A 17,322-nucleotide genomic window follows, 5' to 3' on the forward strand; every position below is an offset into this window, starting at 1 on the left:
AACCCCCCTGCCCACCCTGCCATCCCCACTGTACAACTACAACACTGAATTGCCAATATCACAGTCCCCATCTCCTATATCCCAACTCATATCCTGCACCAGCACCCCCGCCCCTGCCAAACATGTTCATTCCTGTGACAACCATGTCACCTGCCCTGTCTCCCATGCTGCCCCAATCCCACCCACAAAGGAAGCCACCCCAAGAAATAGCATGTCCCCCAGACACAGATGCAAGGCCGTCTGGTAGCAGATACAGCATATGTGTCGACCCAGTTTTTCCAGCACTCCCTCCCGAGTCACTGCTGTTTCCGTTGTTGGTGCTTTCGCTTATGGTCACACTGTGCCTGATGTTTCCGGCAACGTTGATTCCAGCATCGCAGCTCGCACTTCACCAGACCGGACACCATGCCGGTAATCAGTGTTACCGGCACGTTGTTTCCAGACCGGCAAACTTGTAATGAGGCCCAAAGTATGTAATTGCCAAACCTTTATACAGATCAACCAGAAATGTGTTGGTATAAAATATATATTCTCAAATACCTATTTGACATTGCAGTGATGGCAATAAACCACTCCATCTTTTAAAATAAGTGAGCAATAATGTTTTTGCACAATATCAGTTTTGATAGATTGTTGTACTTGTATTGTGTGATACAATAAGATTAGGTGCTTATTTATTGTTATGGGTTACATGTTGGGGAGACAAAGACCCACAGACGTATTCTAAAAGTGTGGCACAAGTAAAACATATGTAAATGATTCATGTTGTTCTTTGCAGGTATTTTGCAGGTCAGCTTATTCACAGTGGTGAACTGCACATTTCTTGGGGGCTGTGGAGCAGCTAAAATGATTCACTGTGCAGCCCCCTTTCATACATTAGAGTCGGGTGGATGCTCCTGCCATTACTGAATTTAAGGCGCCTAGAACCCATGTGGGTGTTGGGAGCACATTTCACAGTGCCAGGCTCTTGTAACAAGGTCTCCAATCTGACATTGACTGACAAGAGGTGATTGGAACACCTCTCATCCTGGGGAGAGAGGCCTACCAAGGAAGAATCCAGAGCCAGTCCTACTCTAGTTTGGGAAAGTGGCAGTTGAGAGGGCCACATTTCTTGTCCCTTCCCCAAGTGCCAGACTGTACAATTACAGTGCCAATTCGCATCACCCCATGCCTCTTAACCAAAGTGCCAGACACATTTTCTCTTTCTTCTCCAGAAATGCCTACTAAGTAACAGTCAAGGGAGAAAACCAGGCACATGTCAGCAACCCATCAGCTCCCCATGCAAACCCATTTCAAAACCCAACTGGGGAGCGAGAACCAGCAGAATGAGAGCCAGAGGTCCTGCATGCCTGTAATTCAATCTACATGAGTAGCAGACACACGGGCAAGGGGGATAAAAGAACCTCCAGGAAGCAGGAAATTGTGGGTTGTTCAGGTGGGTTCAGAGGACATGAATGTGTCAGACCAAGAGATCTGCTGGAGAAATAATTTATGTATTTATTACATCTGTTGATAGTGCCCATACCTGGAAGTATCACAGCACTAATTACAATTACAGTACAGGCAAGAGAACCATGAGAAGGTAGGACAAACAATAGTTAAGATTACAATACAGACACTACAGTCATGAGCTGGTAGGACATGCATTAGGCACATCTGTTAAACAGTCAAGTTTTTATTTTTTTTCAGAGGGATTAGATATGAAGATATTCTTGGATACAAGGTGGTAGAGTGTTTCAGAGAGTAGGGGGTGTAACAGTGAAACTTTCGCCACCTGCTCCTTTTCTGGTGAATCTCAGTCTTACTAGCAATGAGATGGTGGAGGAGCCTAAGCATCGTGGTTTGGTACTTTTGGAGATGCTCTGGTTGAGGTAGGTGGGTGCAGTGTTGTGGGTGCATTGGTGTGTAGTTGATATGATTCTAAACTCAATGCAGGCTTTGATGGGCAGCCAGTGAGCCTTGTGCCTTACATGTGAGCTGTGGTCTGATCGCTTCATACCCCAAACCGCCCGAGGGTGTTGTTTCAGATAAGTTTGAATTTGGGTATGTTTCGGGTTGATGTTCCAGAGATGATAGCATTTCAGTAATCCAGTTTACTGAAAATAATAGCCCTGGCTAGTGTTAGGCAGTTGTTAGAGGACAGACATTTTCTACTGAGGTTGAGGAGTTTTGTTGAGGAGGTTGCAGATGATGCCAGAGCCTTAACATGGTTTTTCACAGATAGTTCAGAGTCAAGCTAGACTACCAGGGTTTTCACATGGCTAGATACAGGAGTGATGTTGTCATTAACGGAGAAGGAGGCAAAGGCATGATCCAGATGTCAAAGTTGGTGTAGGAAGTCTGTAATGAGGAGGTCTGTCTTGTCATTATTCAAGCAAAGATGGTGGTTAGCCATACAGGCTTGGATAATATTATAGATTTGATTGATATTAGCACAGTCTAGGCTGTGGTTTCCGTTGAATTTCAGAAATACTTGGGTATCACTGGCAAAGTTTGTATAGGGGATTTCAAGACTGTCAAAAGGGGCTTATTATACATGTAGTATAGCATGGGAGACAGATATGAGCCTTGTGGGAACACATTAGAGACAGGGATCGGATCTGCTGCTTCGGAACAAGCAAAGATCCTGGAGGAGCGCTCACTCAGAACAGAGTTGATCCAGCTGTTGGTGTCTTTGTAGAGGTTAAAAGTGGAGATCAGGTGGTGACATAGGATGTCATGGTCAACAAGATCGAATGCTGCAGATAGGTCAAGTAAGTGGAAGATGTTGATTCTGCTGCGTTACAAACACTATTGAGCTGAATCCTAAGGTAAAGGAAGGCAGCCTCTTTGCAATGTCTTGGTCCAAAGCTAAATTGGCGTGAGCCGAGAAGATTATTATGGGGCTCCAAGAGAGAGTGGAGTTGATTGTAGGCAGTACAATCAATGATTTTAAGTAGGTATGGTACTGTCATGATAGTCCGGTAGTTGGTTGGGAGGATCGGCTCGAGAGATGGTTTGTTGAGCAGGGGAGTGACCCATTACTATTACTATTATTATTATTATGGTATTTAATGAGCATGGACCTAGCTTCGAGAAGCACATGATTGCTTTGCATAGGTATACACCAATACAGATACATAACATAGCACTTTACAGAAGTGTACAACATTACAGATGAATTACAGAACACTTTTCAGTGGTAACAAAAGAACAGATAGTGGGGGGTAAGATACAGAGGGGGACAGAGGAGGGGTACATCTGTACAGGGTGGTGTGAGGAGTGGGGCGGGCAGTGTCTAGTGAGTAAGGTGGTGTGAGTGGTGTACGTGATGGCCTAGGTGTTGAGGAGGTAGAGACTCCGTGAAGAGGTGGGTCTCTTTGATGGTTTCAGGCTTCCTCTGTAAAACGAATTTCCATTAGCTGTTTGTATTTTTCTTTCGCTTTTGCTTTCTACCCCAAAATCGATTTTCCTACCTGGTTTCCACATTGCCCTTGTGTGCTGATTAGTAGTCTCTAAGCTTCCCCATCTCCTCAAGCATAGCAACATACATTTCCTTTCTAGCTGTCCCTAGCAGCTGTGAGTAACCATGCGAGTAATAAGCACAATCTGATTCTGCGTTTTGCAGGAGGCGAACAAGGCATTAATGAATTTGGCAATGATAGGTGCAAGGGGGTCTGGACACATCTTGATGAGGTGGAGGGAATATGCCTCCATTGCAGTTTGAAGTTTTTAGGCGGTGGATGATGGTTAGGATGTCAGGAGGAGTGACAGGGAAAAGTGGAAAGGGGCTGTGGTGGTCCTGGGGTGGTTCACTAAGTGGGGTGGGGAACAAGTATTTTTTAAGGATGGTTTTCTCTTTGAAGTTATGGGTATTGTTGGCCAAGGTAGATTGGATGAGGGAGCACCACACTTTATCTTTTGGGAAGCTGGTGTTGGGAGGTTCTGGGGATTCAAGCTCCTAAACATTTTGAAAAGTTCTCTGGTTTTGGAACTGGCTTAACTGATGCTTGTGTCGTAGATGCTGGATTTGGTGGTAACAATATAAGATGTGTGTGTATTGGTGGTGGGGAGAAAGGCCTCTTTGTGTGCATGGGAAGGGTTTTTTCTGCACCAGTGTTCCTGGTCCCTTTTCTGTCTGCGGAGGGGAACTAGTTCATCAGTGAATCAGTTGTGGTTGTGGTCTTTTATCTGTAACGCTGTTTTGAGAGGTGCAAGGAGGTCAAGTGTTTACAGGAGCGTAGCATTATAGGCGGTGAAGATAATTTACGGGTCATCACTATCAGGCAGTAGTGCAAATGCAGCGCAGATAGTAGGTTCCAGCAGCTACTTAGTGAATTTACTGGTGTGTCTTGCAGTAATAGGGAGCTGGTTGGTGACTTTTTGAGGCTACAGTAGATTTAAGAGTCAGGGTGAATAGGATCAAAGAGTGATCTGCCTAAGGCAGGGGGTCAATGATGGTGACCATGATGGACATGTTGACATTATCAATCCAATCACGTATTCAGCCTTTACTGTGAGTGGGCGTGGTGTTGATTTGAATAAGATTAATCTCTTGAAGTGTGGCACTGTGGGCCGCCGCCTTGGGTTCAGTGGTGTCATTGATACCAAGTTTAAAGTCACTGAGTATTATACGTTTATTATTAGGCTTAATGAGTGGTAAAAGGAGAAGAGGGATGTCAGAGGTAACAGTGCAGTAGAGCGTGGAGGCAATTTTTGAAAGAGGTGATGTTTTGATTTCTGAGTGCAAATGATACTGCATTGTGAGTGTGCATGAAAGACTAGCAAATGTGATTAGGGGTGGGAGTATAGGGAGGACATGTGAAGTGAATGTGAAAGTGATAGAGGGGCTGGAGTTGTATTAGTAGTGGAGAGGAGGATAGTAATGTGGAGGAGGGAGTAGTAGTGTGGAGGAAAGAGTAGTAATGTGGACTAGGGAGTATTGACCTAAAGGGGCAGCAAGGCTAAGAAGGAGTGAGAGATATCTTCCAGACAGTCGAGGAAGATGCAGTCAGTAAAAGGTGTTTAGGTGGTTGAAGTTGGAAGGAAGAGAGTAGTAAAAGGGAAGGATCAGAGAGTATGAGAGGGAGGAGGATATGTGTGTGATATGAAGAAGACCGATTTGGGCAGAGTTTCTGAAAGGCACTTTTAATCAACTGATTGTAATGGTGTAGGGCAATTCCCTGAGTGAGGGTAGACAGACAAGGATATTGCCTTTACGCAACCTCAATCAACTAGACTCGCATTTAGGCTAGCAAATGTGATTAGAGGTGGGAGTGTAGGGAGTGAAAGTGAAGTGACTATGAAAGTGATAGTGGGGCTTGAGTTGTATTAGTAGTGTAGAGGAGGATAGTAGCGTGGAGGAGGGATTAGTAGTGTGGAGGAAGGAGTAGTAGTGTGGAGTTGGGAGTATTAACCTAAGGGGGCGGCAATGCTAAGAAGGAGTGAGAGATATCCGACAGGCAGTGGAGGAAGATGCAGTCAGTACAAGGTGTTTAGGTGGTTGAAGTTGGAAGGAAGAGAGTAGTAAAAGGGAAGGATCAGAGAGTAAGAGGGAGAGGCGTATATGTGTGTGACATGAAGAAGACTGATTTGGGCAGTGTTTCGGAAAGACACTTTTAGTCAACTGATTGTAATGGTGTAGGGCAATTCCCTGAGTGAGGGTAGACAGACAAGTCTATTGCCTTTACACAACCTCAGTCAACTAGACTAGACCTTAGACAGTAGCGGTCAATCTTGTGCATAGGCTAATATGAGGAATGAGGATGCCTGTGCTACGGAGGATGGTGCTTTCTAGAAGGGAGAGAAAGAGGGATATGTAAAGATCAAAACATAGGTTACTCAGGAATACTGCAGGTATGAATGTAATCCTTTTTAATCAGGTTACAGGTTCGGTACCTTTCAGGATCAGATGACATCAGGTACATCAGGAGATAGGAAGTACAGAGGGGATCCCACCCGGGCTACATCTTCCAACTGCTCTGGGTGGAGTCACATTCAACCCCAACCATTCCAGTCACCCTCATAGCATTCCATTCATGACATCACACCATGCATTTGCACACCATGCCTTCAGGGGATGGGGACAGAGCAAGTGAACCCATTCATAACAGGATGGCCCTAGGCCCCTGAGAAAACATTGACTGAAAACCTGAGAACTTTAACTGAGACTCAGAGCTTTCCTTGAGCCATATGTGACACCCTTGAAATGACCTGCCATTGTGAAATGTTACACAATGTTACAGAATGCATCTCTATCCATTTTGGGGGATAGGAATGCAAGTGTAACATCAGTGGTTGCAACCTCTGCTATCACACTTAAAAAAGTGATGCATGATTGGGTTAAAGCAGACTGGCAAAAGGAAATATGTCTAATTTATGGCCATGTCAAGGTGCATTCCATTCTACTCAATATTGACATCTGTTATCTGCAGATTCAGATGCCCTTTGAGAATTGAGCAAACGTTTATTTTCCCTAAGTGATGGGAAACTTGTACCCATATAGCTTTTTGAGCACTGGGCCCTTACTGGTCTTTAGTCAGTTGATATATTCGTTTTATATTTAATTCAATCTTACTGCTGATCATTCTAGACCACACAAGGTATCCGTTCACAATTTCCAGGTTAAACATCCTAAAACATGCGTCAGTTATTGTACCATTAACAACCCACTTGCAAATATTGGCAAAGTTGAGCAACCTCCTGATAGTGGTGAAACATTCATTTTTTCAGAGCACTCCTTTTTGTTGGTGCAAGCCAAATTTTGATAGTCAATGAAAAAACTGCAATGAGGATAGATCTGAGGGGTTGCACAATTTAATACGGTAGCTACAATAATATCAGTCACAACATTGCTTACATACACCAGTTTCATCCACGTGTTCTTAGTTGCTTATCTGATTAATACTTATAGGTAATTGGTCCAATGACTCATGAAGTGTTGCGTTGAATTGGCATTTAAATATGTTTGATGGATAACCCCATAAAAAACACAGAGATGTAAAGGGAAATTCAGGCCTCTACCTGACAATCACTGTTTAAGGTTCAAACAAACAATGTCGGGAGGCCATGGGTTGCAATGCAGCAGTGTGCCATGCTAGACTGAAACCAGAAACTCAACTGCTTCAATCGAACATATGAAGCCAAATTTATACAAAAAATATATCAGTTTATTAGTCTTCCAAAGTAAGAAACAAATTTAAAAAAAAAACGAAATCGAATTCATTCTCAATCTCGGTGTAATGCTTAACAACTCTTAATTCCTTGACTAAAAAGAAGATGCACAGTGCAAATGATTGTTTATCTATATAAATGGCAAACAGAAAATACAATTTCAGGGGCTATCGTTGTACTTCCCTCACGAACACCAGTGTACATAAAGTGTCATGTGTCATACATTTTCACCATTCAATCGCATCAACACTCTAGACTCACTGAAGCTCATTTATTCATCATGATTCTTTCATTCCAACATGTTTCTTTCCGAAAAGTGTATGAATAATAAATTGGAAATTCATCAGGGAACTGTCTGCAATCTAGAAAACACTGTGATTCATAAAAACAAATAGAAGAAGCAAAACAATTGTAACAGCATTGAATTCAATCGTAATCAAATTGGCAGCAGAAATGTGTCTATATTTCTTGAATTGCACTCTTAGGATCAGTGATAGGATAAGTGGTATCTCTCAAAGTTCTGTTTTTGGTTGGGGTCTTGGGTATCACCTGCAATGGAATAGACATTGATATCATTGATCATATGTCTAATAAAAATATTTAACTACATTACATTCTGCACACTTATATATAATTTTTTAGTGGCAGAGTCATGGAGATACATAATCTCTAACATGCTGGTTCACGGCAGTGGTGGAGGCAAACACCATAATACTGTAGTATTTCTATGTGTTTGGTTAAAAAAGAAGCATGGTTTATAGGCCTAAATAGCCTTTACGGCCCAAAAGATAACATGGGGCAGAGGACTACACATACAGGTCCAATATTGCTCTATCTGGATCTTGGATTCTACACAGGATGGAACATAGAAATTTGTTTTAGCTTTTTCAACAGTAAATAGAGTTCACCAGACTCTTACCAAGCTAGACGTGATTGGTGACTCAAATACTCAATTGTTTACGCAAAACATCCTGCACATCCATATCAGTGGAAGCTGGATTCTGTCAGAACTGTTTATTTTCACAGCAACAGTTGTCGTGTTCGTTTTCTAAACTATTGCCGTTCTGTAAACCATAGAAGTTTGCCACAAACTTCATGAGCTTCATTCATAACTTAATGCAAACAAAACAGGTCAGTGCATTACTTCAGTCTTTGTATTTAATGCCAAAATGCCACCAACTCATTCTGAATGGGTGGGTCTAAATTGGGTGAACAGCAACAATACTCTGTGCCAACTATAACAGGTAGAAAATAATTCCTCATACATGTTTGTAATTCCCAGTCTGTGCTTCCTCGCCAAAAAATGGCTGTTCGAGATGTAGAAACCCAGGAGGGGCCGCGTCTCTTAACGGATTATGTAATTCATTGTTCTTAATTAGCCTCGTTCAACGTTCATCCTATCGTCAAAAAGGCAAACACAAGGAAATAGGAGTCTCTAAAAACATGCTATTTCCCATTTTCATTACCATTACGTGAACACCCGTATGGAAAAAACAGGATTATTAGTGCGGGATATGACGAATATGCATCAGTTGTAAATACCCGATTTATGCTGTCCTCCACTAGGTCTGAGATTAAATGCCTCACAGTGTCTCTGCAGGACGAAACGAGGTTGATGGATAACCCCACCTCGACATTAGGAAAACAAGCACATCTAACTCCATCTAGGTACACAAGGATCACAATAATACTGTTGCTGAAACAAGTGTAGAGTCCAAACCGTTTTCCTTAAGTTCCATGTTGGAGACAGAGACAGTTACTTTTGAGTTTCTCTGTAACGTCTTTGTTCAAATCACCATACTAGCGCTTAAATGATATATACTCATATTGTGATTAACCTGGATCAACATGTGTTACCAATGGGCGAGTCAGTTTTTCGTACATGTATGACTTTGTTCAGAATAAACTGCACAACCTTTTTCAAAGTTAGACATGTGGGTTGTTCTTCCTGGATTAAACCATTGTGGTTGGTTCAAGCCTTGTATGTGGGTTCATGTCTTAGAATGCTATTTTTACACGCAGAGAAGGATGTGGGTCACTATCAATAAATGAAGAAGGCACTTACCGTATTTTGTTTCCACAGCTATCACAGTGTTTAGCAATGGCCCAGTTTCACCATCTTATTAATGCAGCACATTCATGCTTGCCCTGGAACAGTCTAGCTGCTGCTGTTATTGTAACCACTGTGCACGGCATTGATTCCTCTCAGATAAAATGTATGGAGGTTTAATGTAACAGCACATTGCTGCAGTTTCAGTACTTAAATCTGTCAGAAGAACATATTTCTACTTAAAGAAAATATATCTTGATAATGAAACACCTTCATTTGTTCAATAATATCACTAGTCATTGTGAATTCATAGGAAGCTATGTTTTGAGGTTGTTTCCACCTTTACTAGTGACACTTTAATCAGATAAAGCTTGAAAACATGTTGCATTTGGTTCAAATAATAAGATTGCTTATTTCTTTTAATTCACTTGAAGGACCTCGTATCTGACCACAAGAACATAGGTATCCATGTGCCACATTATACGTCTTGCGGTAATCCACCACAATTTCATCTGACTAAAAATAGCGTTACCGCCAGGTCGTGTGGTGCAATTAGCGCTGCATCACAACCTTGCTTGTATGCGTCCCCGACATTGGCAATAGCGCTATTAGCACCTGGAGGAAATTGCACTGAAATAAGGGCTACCACTGAAACTTCAACACTGATAGAGGTTCCACTGGCAACCCCAGCTCTACTAGTGCCAGCAGAAATTGCATCACCAACGGAACTGGAAGCTTTGCAGCAGCCATTTTGAAAAACACAATCCATGAAATATCTCCATTCCTGCAGCCATCCCGACCTGGAAACAAGCCAGAATGACTCAGGAGAGGATCAGAGGCAAGGTGGCCAAAGTTCAGTGAGGGGGAGCTGGTGGTCCTGACCAATGAGGTTTTTGCTCACACTGATGAGCTATATGGTACGGCCTTCACTGCTGGAAAATATCAGCACAGAACAGGACAGCAATCTGGCATGCCATCAGCCAGAAAGTGGCAACTATGGCTAGCATCCACCATGATGGGGAAGACTGTCACAAATTCTGGAATTACCTCAGGGTCAGGGTTCATGGGCTGCTATTGCAACAGCGCCCGCAGTCCCTTGCCACAAGAGAAGGAACTATGGAGCCACTGGTCCTTGTCACCTAGGAGGAAAAGTACAACCCAGTGCTGGGATTGGAGGGAACGAAGGGAGTCAGAGGTGCGGAGGTGGGTACCAGCAGCCAGGAGGCAGGCGGTGAGTCAATCCCCCCCAGCACAAGTGCATGCACAATGACAGTCTAGCATAAGATGCCCAGTGGACAGGGACACATGTCAGCAGAACCAGTAGCTGGCATGCCAACAGGGTGGAGTGAGGGGGTGGCACAGCAGCCACCCTTCACAGCAGCCACGGGGCAGAGCATCAAGGGCACCCCTGTGCATTGTAGCAGTGGGAAGGGGTGGCAAGTGACCTATCCAAGTGCCATGCACACCACACCCCTGCTGGTGCACACTGCACCAGTGGGACTGTGGTGCCTGCGCAACCACAACACTGTGCAAGAGTCACACCAGCATCCAGCAGGCCAAGTGGGCCGGCCTCATGTTGGTAGAGGATGTGGGGGCATGAAGGGCCACAGGCATGCATACCAAACATCAGATGCCCCAGTATGGACACCCTCCACCCACAGGTCAAAGACCAACTGCCCATGTTTCACACACTCATTGCTGCTAGCATCCCTATGATACTGTACCCAAATGCAATCTACCCTGACCAGCCATGCTCATCTGCCCAAATGAGAGGGGTCCCGCCCTGTACCATAGCAAATGTGCATTGCATGTCAACACACGTGGATGAACCAAACCTGGCAACATTTCCTCTGTAGCCTACAAGCACTAATGTATCCCCAGAGGCATCAGAGGAGGAAAAGGGGGAAGGTCCACCTGGGAATGACACATCCAGACCCTCAAGGTCTGCCACCACTACTGCCACCCCACAAAGGTGCAGCCAGCCCATGCCAAGACAGATCTCCCACCTTTAGACACCACAATAAAGCAATGCCAGCCGAAGTTCACCCCACCAGAACCACCACTGCGCCCACTCCCGCAGCTGGAGAGTCTGACACTGTGACCACACCTCCAGGCTGGGCAACTATGGAAACACAGGGGGACAACAGACTGGTGTCACCACACGCAGAAGGGCCACATACCCCTGGGTGCTCTCACCAGCACCGGCATAGACCAACACCTGAGAGCCCCTATTGCTGGCAGAATGCTCACACACCTGAGACAGACATGGACTCCCCATCCAATGGCTCCCCTGATGACAGCTCCGGCACACTGCACAGCCCTCCTCCCATACGGCACACACCAACAAGCAGCACAGTGCTGCAGATGCTTGATGCGATGGAGTGGAGTCAGAGGGAGATAGTGGCAATAGGCACCAGGAACTCTGAACACTTGCAGGCCATATGGGACAACACCAAAGCGGCCACCCACAGGATTGTGTGGGCCATCGCAAAGATCCAGGCTGAGAAAACTGCCAGTATGGCCGCCCTGACACTATACACCCAGAGGGTGAGGGAGATGACTGAAAGTGTCTCTGCTCTGGCAGAGGACATCCACCATAGCCACGAGTTGACATCCCAACAGATGCAGATGCCAGGCTCTATCCCTTCTACTACTACCACTCCCACAGAGGAGTCACAGCAGGGAAGACTGAGGTGTCAGTAACAGCACCTTCAGTGCCCAAGATCACCGGTGGCTGGCGGGGGGGCGCATGGTTGTAATGTATTCTAAACACAAATTGCAATGAGTCGACATGATGGGGAGTTGGTTGAGGGAGGCGTGAGGGGAGATAATGGGAAGTTGGAGGGGGGAGGCGAGTCGAGAGGCGGAATAGTTGGGACGCTTCATTACATTAAAACCATTAAACGTCATCAATGCGAGGACATTCTTGATTGTGTCATTGTCATGTTTATTGATAGAGGCGAGTGTCACACAGTTGTGCACCGCTTGTGTCATGTTAAATTGTCAGAAGAAATTGTCTATCAGTCCCTGGTACGCCAACCTACCATCCCTCACATCATCTCTGGCAATGTGTGTATTTGCCTCTGCCACAGGCACTGCATCCTCATCCTCTGGGGGTGGCATGTCCACATCAGGGGGTAGTGGGACATTCCACTTCAGGCAGATATTGTGCAGCATTCCACACACAATCACAATTGTACCCACTTTCTATGTAGCATACATCAGGGCTCCACCAGTCCAGGCAGCGTAATTGTGCCTTCAGGAAGCCGAAGGTATGCTTGATGCACACACAGGTTCTGCTGTGAGCATGGTTGTAGGCATTATCCTGCAGTGTTTGTGGATCATGCACAGGGGTCATTAGCCAGGGCAGCTGTGGGTATCTGGAGTCACCTGCATGGGGGAGGCACAGGCATTAGTCATGGTGCAAGTTGTGGGGGTGGGCATATTAGGTCTATGGACAACTTGTGCATGCAAATGGGTCTTCTTTTCATGTGTGACATGTTGTTTTATGGGTGATGTTGCTTTAGTGCCAAAGGTCGGTGGAAGCAGAACATATACACTGGCTATTCCTTAGTCAGTTAGCGGCTGAGCCCTAAATGGACAGAGCTATTGAGACCTTATATTATAATTATTTCATGTAACACAGATTAGAGAAGCATTGTCCTAATTCCTGTGAACTGATGCAACTTCAGTCTTCCATTATGTAAAATCAAAGCTTTTATTATCTTAGCAGCTCTAATGCATTTTATACATTGTCCTTCTTCAGGGATATGCATAAAGTACAACATATGAAATGATAAAATCTAGTAGGAGGCTACAATATAATCATCTCAATTTTTGTGCACATTGTCTATACTGTTCTTGTTCCTACATAGCTGCATTTGTAACACCTTCTCAAAAGATGTATAAAACAGAAAGAACACACCAAACTTCCTGAATCATTATCCAAAATATTCATGGCCATTACATTAGCAATGTGAATCCCCCTAAGAAGATTATAAGTAAAAGATACTATTGTATAAAAAAGGGTGTTCACATGCCTTCCCCATTTCCAAATACACTTCTGAGGCCTATCGATCAGCTATTACACTGGATAATGTAAAAGAAAACAGAAATCATAAAGAAAAGTAATGTATCACTATTCTTATGTACATGCATACATCGAGTCTCGGGAGGAAAGCTCAGGGGCAAAATGCTCGCCTTGGAAGCAAGACGACATCCCCAGGTCCGCGCTTAGAAACCTCTGGGTACTAAGTGCATTATAAATAACCTATCATATCATAGCATATGGGTAACCATTAGTATATCCTATAGTGGGTAGCTTTTCACCTCCTATAAGGACAATGGATGCTCCTGCGATATTCAGTATAGCTTGTTTACATATAGAAATAAGAGACGGTTTACAAAAAGCCAGTAAACAGCGCACAATGTAAACCATGGTTGATTAATTCAATTGTGTGACATCATAACCAGGATGTCATCACATCACTACTCCCAGCCATACGTGCAGGAATGTAAACAAATATTCAAAATGTTAGAGGATGTAATCAGCTACACTTCATAAAAAAGAAGACTAATAAGATTTCAACAATAATTGAAATGTAATCTATAGTCATGTACTGTGCAATAATTATTGCATAGGTAAACTGTGATCTGAATATACATCAAAATGTGCATAGAAATGTACATAATAGTATGCATTCAATCTTCATACAATATTCAAAATGTGTATCATATATTATATACAGAAGTAAAAACATGTATGTACAGAGATAAAAAATATATGCACGTTTTGCATCTAGACGCATATGTAAAAATGTGTATCAAGTTACGTGATGAATTACAAACTTAAACACAGTATAACCTGAACGTATGTTTATCTGGAGCATCATCATATGCGTTTTAATTTCTCTACACACCAGCATAAAAAGTACATTTTGTCAAATCCAAGTAACAAATCTTTAAAAAATGATGAGCGACCTACTGGTCAAAGTAAAATGTAAGTTTATCAGTGCGTTCGAGTGACACTACACATCAGCTTTTAAATGATAACTTGTGACATCTAAGTAATTACATTTTAGAAAATAAAATGCAAACTTTCTGATCAATGAGCAATATAGACATCAATTATATGATGGGCATAGCAAACGTTTTTTAAACTCTAATCATATACTCAGATGGTAATCATGATAGAAAGTTGGCACACTTTCATGATGAGAAGTGATAGTAATGCGTTCTATTCAGTAACAGGAATTGGAAACACAGCTGCAAGAGTTGTGCATTGTCATGGTGGAATTATTCTAAAAACAAAAAATAATTCTGAGCCTCGAAGCCCCTTATATATCACTTTCAGTATCTAAAAATTAATTTATGACATTTGATGTCCTAACTCCAAAAGATGCCGCACCATAGTTACCTTCATGTTACGTGTTTGCAAGTTAGAATGGTACTTGTTCCAATGAGCTTAACATTTCTTCAAGATTGTCCGACGTAATACTTGCCACCAGGACAGTGTATGCAATAAATACTGTTCTGTGTCTCACCAGGTAGTGTAACAACATAATGTTATTCGTTGTCCTGTGCTTGGGTAATATCCCATGTTACCTTTGGTTACATAACTGCAATTCTTCACGCATTGTAAACAGGGAAACATTTTTAGGTCATGCTCTATGTGTCACAATATCATTGTGCATCTATAAACCCTTAATGTTCCCTAATTTCTGACCATATGAGATAATTATCCAATGGTAATGTATTATCTTCTTAAATGTATGATTATGCAAAGATAACTTTGATAGTGTTTCTGACCACTCTTTAAACTATATGTCTACTATATGGACATTAAAGAACAACACACCATGAATCATTCAGTGTGTAAATCTTTGTAGTCACAAGATCCATTGAAACCTTATTGCTGCAAGTTAGCTAGGATCTGCTAATAGTTCCCAGGAGAACGTGGCTGAAGTAGAAAGGGACCAGTCAATATTTTTTGAAGCCACCGTGCTAGGAACCTGGGTGTTCACTGGGAATGTATAGGGAATCAGAAAATAAATATTGTGAAATAAAAAAAAAGGTATGCAGTTTGAAATCACCCATTGGCATATGATCATGGGAAGAGGGCTGTGGGGCGAGGGAACTAACAACAGGGAACCAATCATCAGGAGAGGTTTTGTTGTCCTTAGGGGGCAACAGTTGTGTGTGTCCTTGCTGATGTCTGCAAGGTACCTCATTGGTCGGATGCCATGTAAAAATGTTGTTAAATGTGTGTATGCACACATGGTAGGCGTTGACAGCTAAATTCAGTCAGTTCATTTCCACAGGGCTATTTGAACCGTTCTTTCCCAGCTGCATTCTGGGCCTAAATAAATTGTGTTACTTCCTGCTACGTGTACGCACATTATTGGATCACTTTGGTGTTCCAGTTGTTAATTCCCTTTCAGGACCCCTGACACAGCTGTCCCCAGTATTTTATATACTTGTGCCAAACAAGATGATTTAGTATGTGATTCCCACACATGTACCAAATACTTGCAGTAATACCTTGTTCAACATATCTGAAATCGGAATTCTGAGATATGAATTCTAATAAAGCCATTATAAAAGTCTTTGAAACTCTACGCTCTCCTTCTTGTACCGAAAGCCATTCTACAGCCCTATGTCTCAAATCATGACAAATAGTGTTATATATATATATTTCTAACATCTACTGTAAACAGTATATCAGTGGTCTTAGTATCAAAGGTTTTCTAGAATAGTCAAATTTTGTTTTGTTTTTCACATGTGACAATGTTTTTGTTTTATTGCGTTTTTTATGAGAAAATCTCTATAAGTGCCCAAGGTGATAAGATACTGTTAGTTGCTGAGGCTATAGGGCATACATATAATGAAAGATGTTCCCGAAAGACTCAAGTTATAGTAACATTTAGAAGACTGTCAGTGCATATTCAACTGATAGCTTAAACAGAACGAATCATTCAGTGAAACATATGTATTTTAGTGTCACCAGTCAGCAAACCTCAATTGTGCCTATTGTTGGTAGCACATATAATACAACATTCAAAAAAGAATATGTAAAGAAAATATATATATTTTATTTTAGAAAAGAGAACACAAAAATAGCCACTTGTTGGCTTCATGCATGAGAACTAATTACACTGAAAAGTAAACATAGATAACCAAATCTGCAAATATAAACAACATACATTCAGTTTTGTTAGGAAGGGCACATGAGATATACGAGAGGAGGAGATATGAAGAAGAAGAGGGAAACAGCATAAATAATTGGCAAAGCAAGACAACACTTATTTTGTTCAAGGTCTTTTATCCATCCAAGTTATACAGTTCCACAGACAACACTAGTTCAAATAAGGATCTTGGTCTATACATGCAATTTTCTATGGATAACTGGAAAAGAAGACAGATCATAACTAACTGACCCTTACTAGCTCAGGGGTATAGTTTGTAAACTTAATGATGAGCAATCAATGTTAGTTTTTTTCTTTGTTTCACAAGAAAGCTAAAGAAAAATTGTGAAACAGGAAAACATTCTATAGGTCAGCCAGGGGGTGAAGTCATACTCTTGTGAATCCTGGATAGAATATAACAAATGGGATTAGTAGGATGTGCATTATAAAGGAAATATTTAGTTTTTTTGCTTATTAAGTTCCTTTCCTTTGCTTCATTAAGTAAATCCTTAACTTTAGATGTAATGTTTGATGAAGGGTCAATTTCTAGAGGGACATTTATATCTCTATCTACCAAATGGTGTTAGGCAGAAACCTGTGCAGTTCCTTTAGGGACCAATGCAAAAGATTTAAGACTACTGGTGTTTGGCAGTAAACCCACTTGGTAGCAGTCTGCACCACACAGGTTCACTTGGTAGCTGTGGCTGAGCAGTCAGACTTCCCTCAAGAAGAGTTAGGCAGTATACAGAGCATACAAAACAGGTACAGAAATACAGTAGCACAAGCAAACACTGACCAGAGCTTGGGTGTAAAAGTATATAATTATTTATTTAACACACACTTATAAAACACACTAGCACTAAATTGGTAAGATCAGTCCAAAACACAATCACTATTATCATATGTACATCCCTGATTACTTGTTGGACAAGTCTT

The sequence above is a fragment of the Ambystoma mexicanum genome, chromosome 12 (genome assembly GCF_040938575.1).
Source record: "Ambystoma mexicanum isolate Mex_15411 chromosome 12, UKY_AmexF1_1, whole genome shotgun sequence".
Lineage (NCBI taxonomy): Eukaryota > Metazoa > Chordata > Amphibia > Caudata > Ambystomatidae > Ambystoma > Ambystoma mexicanum.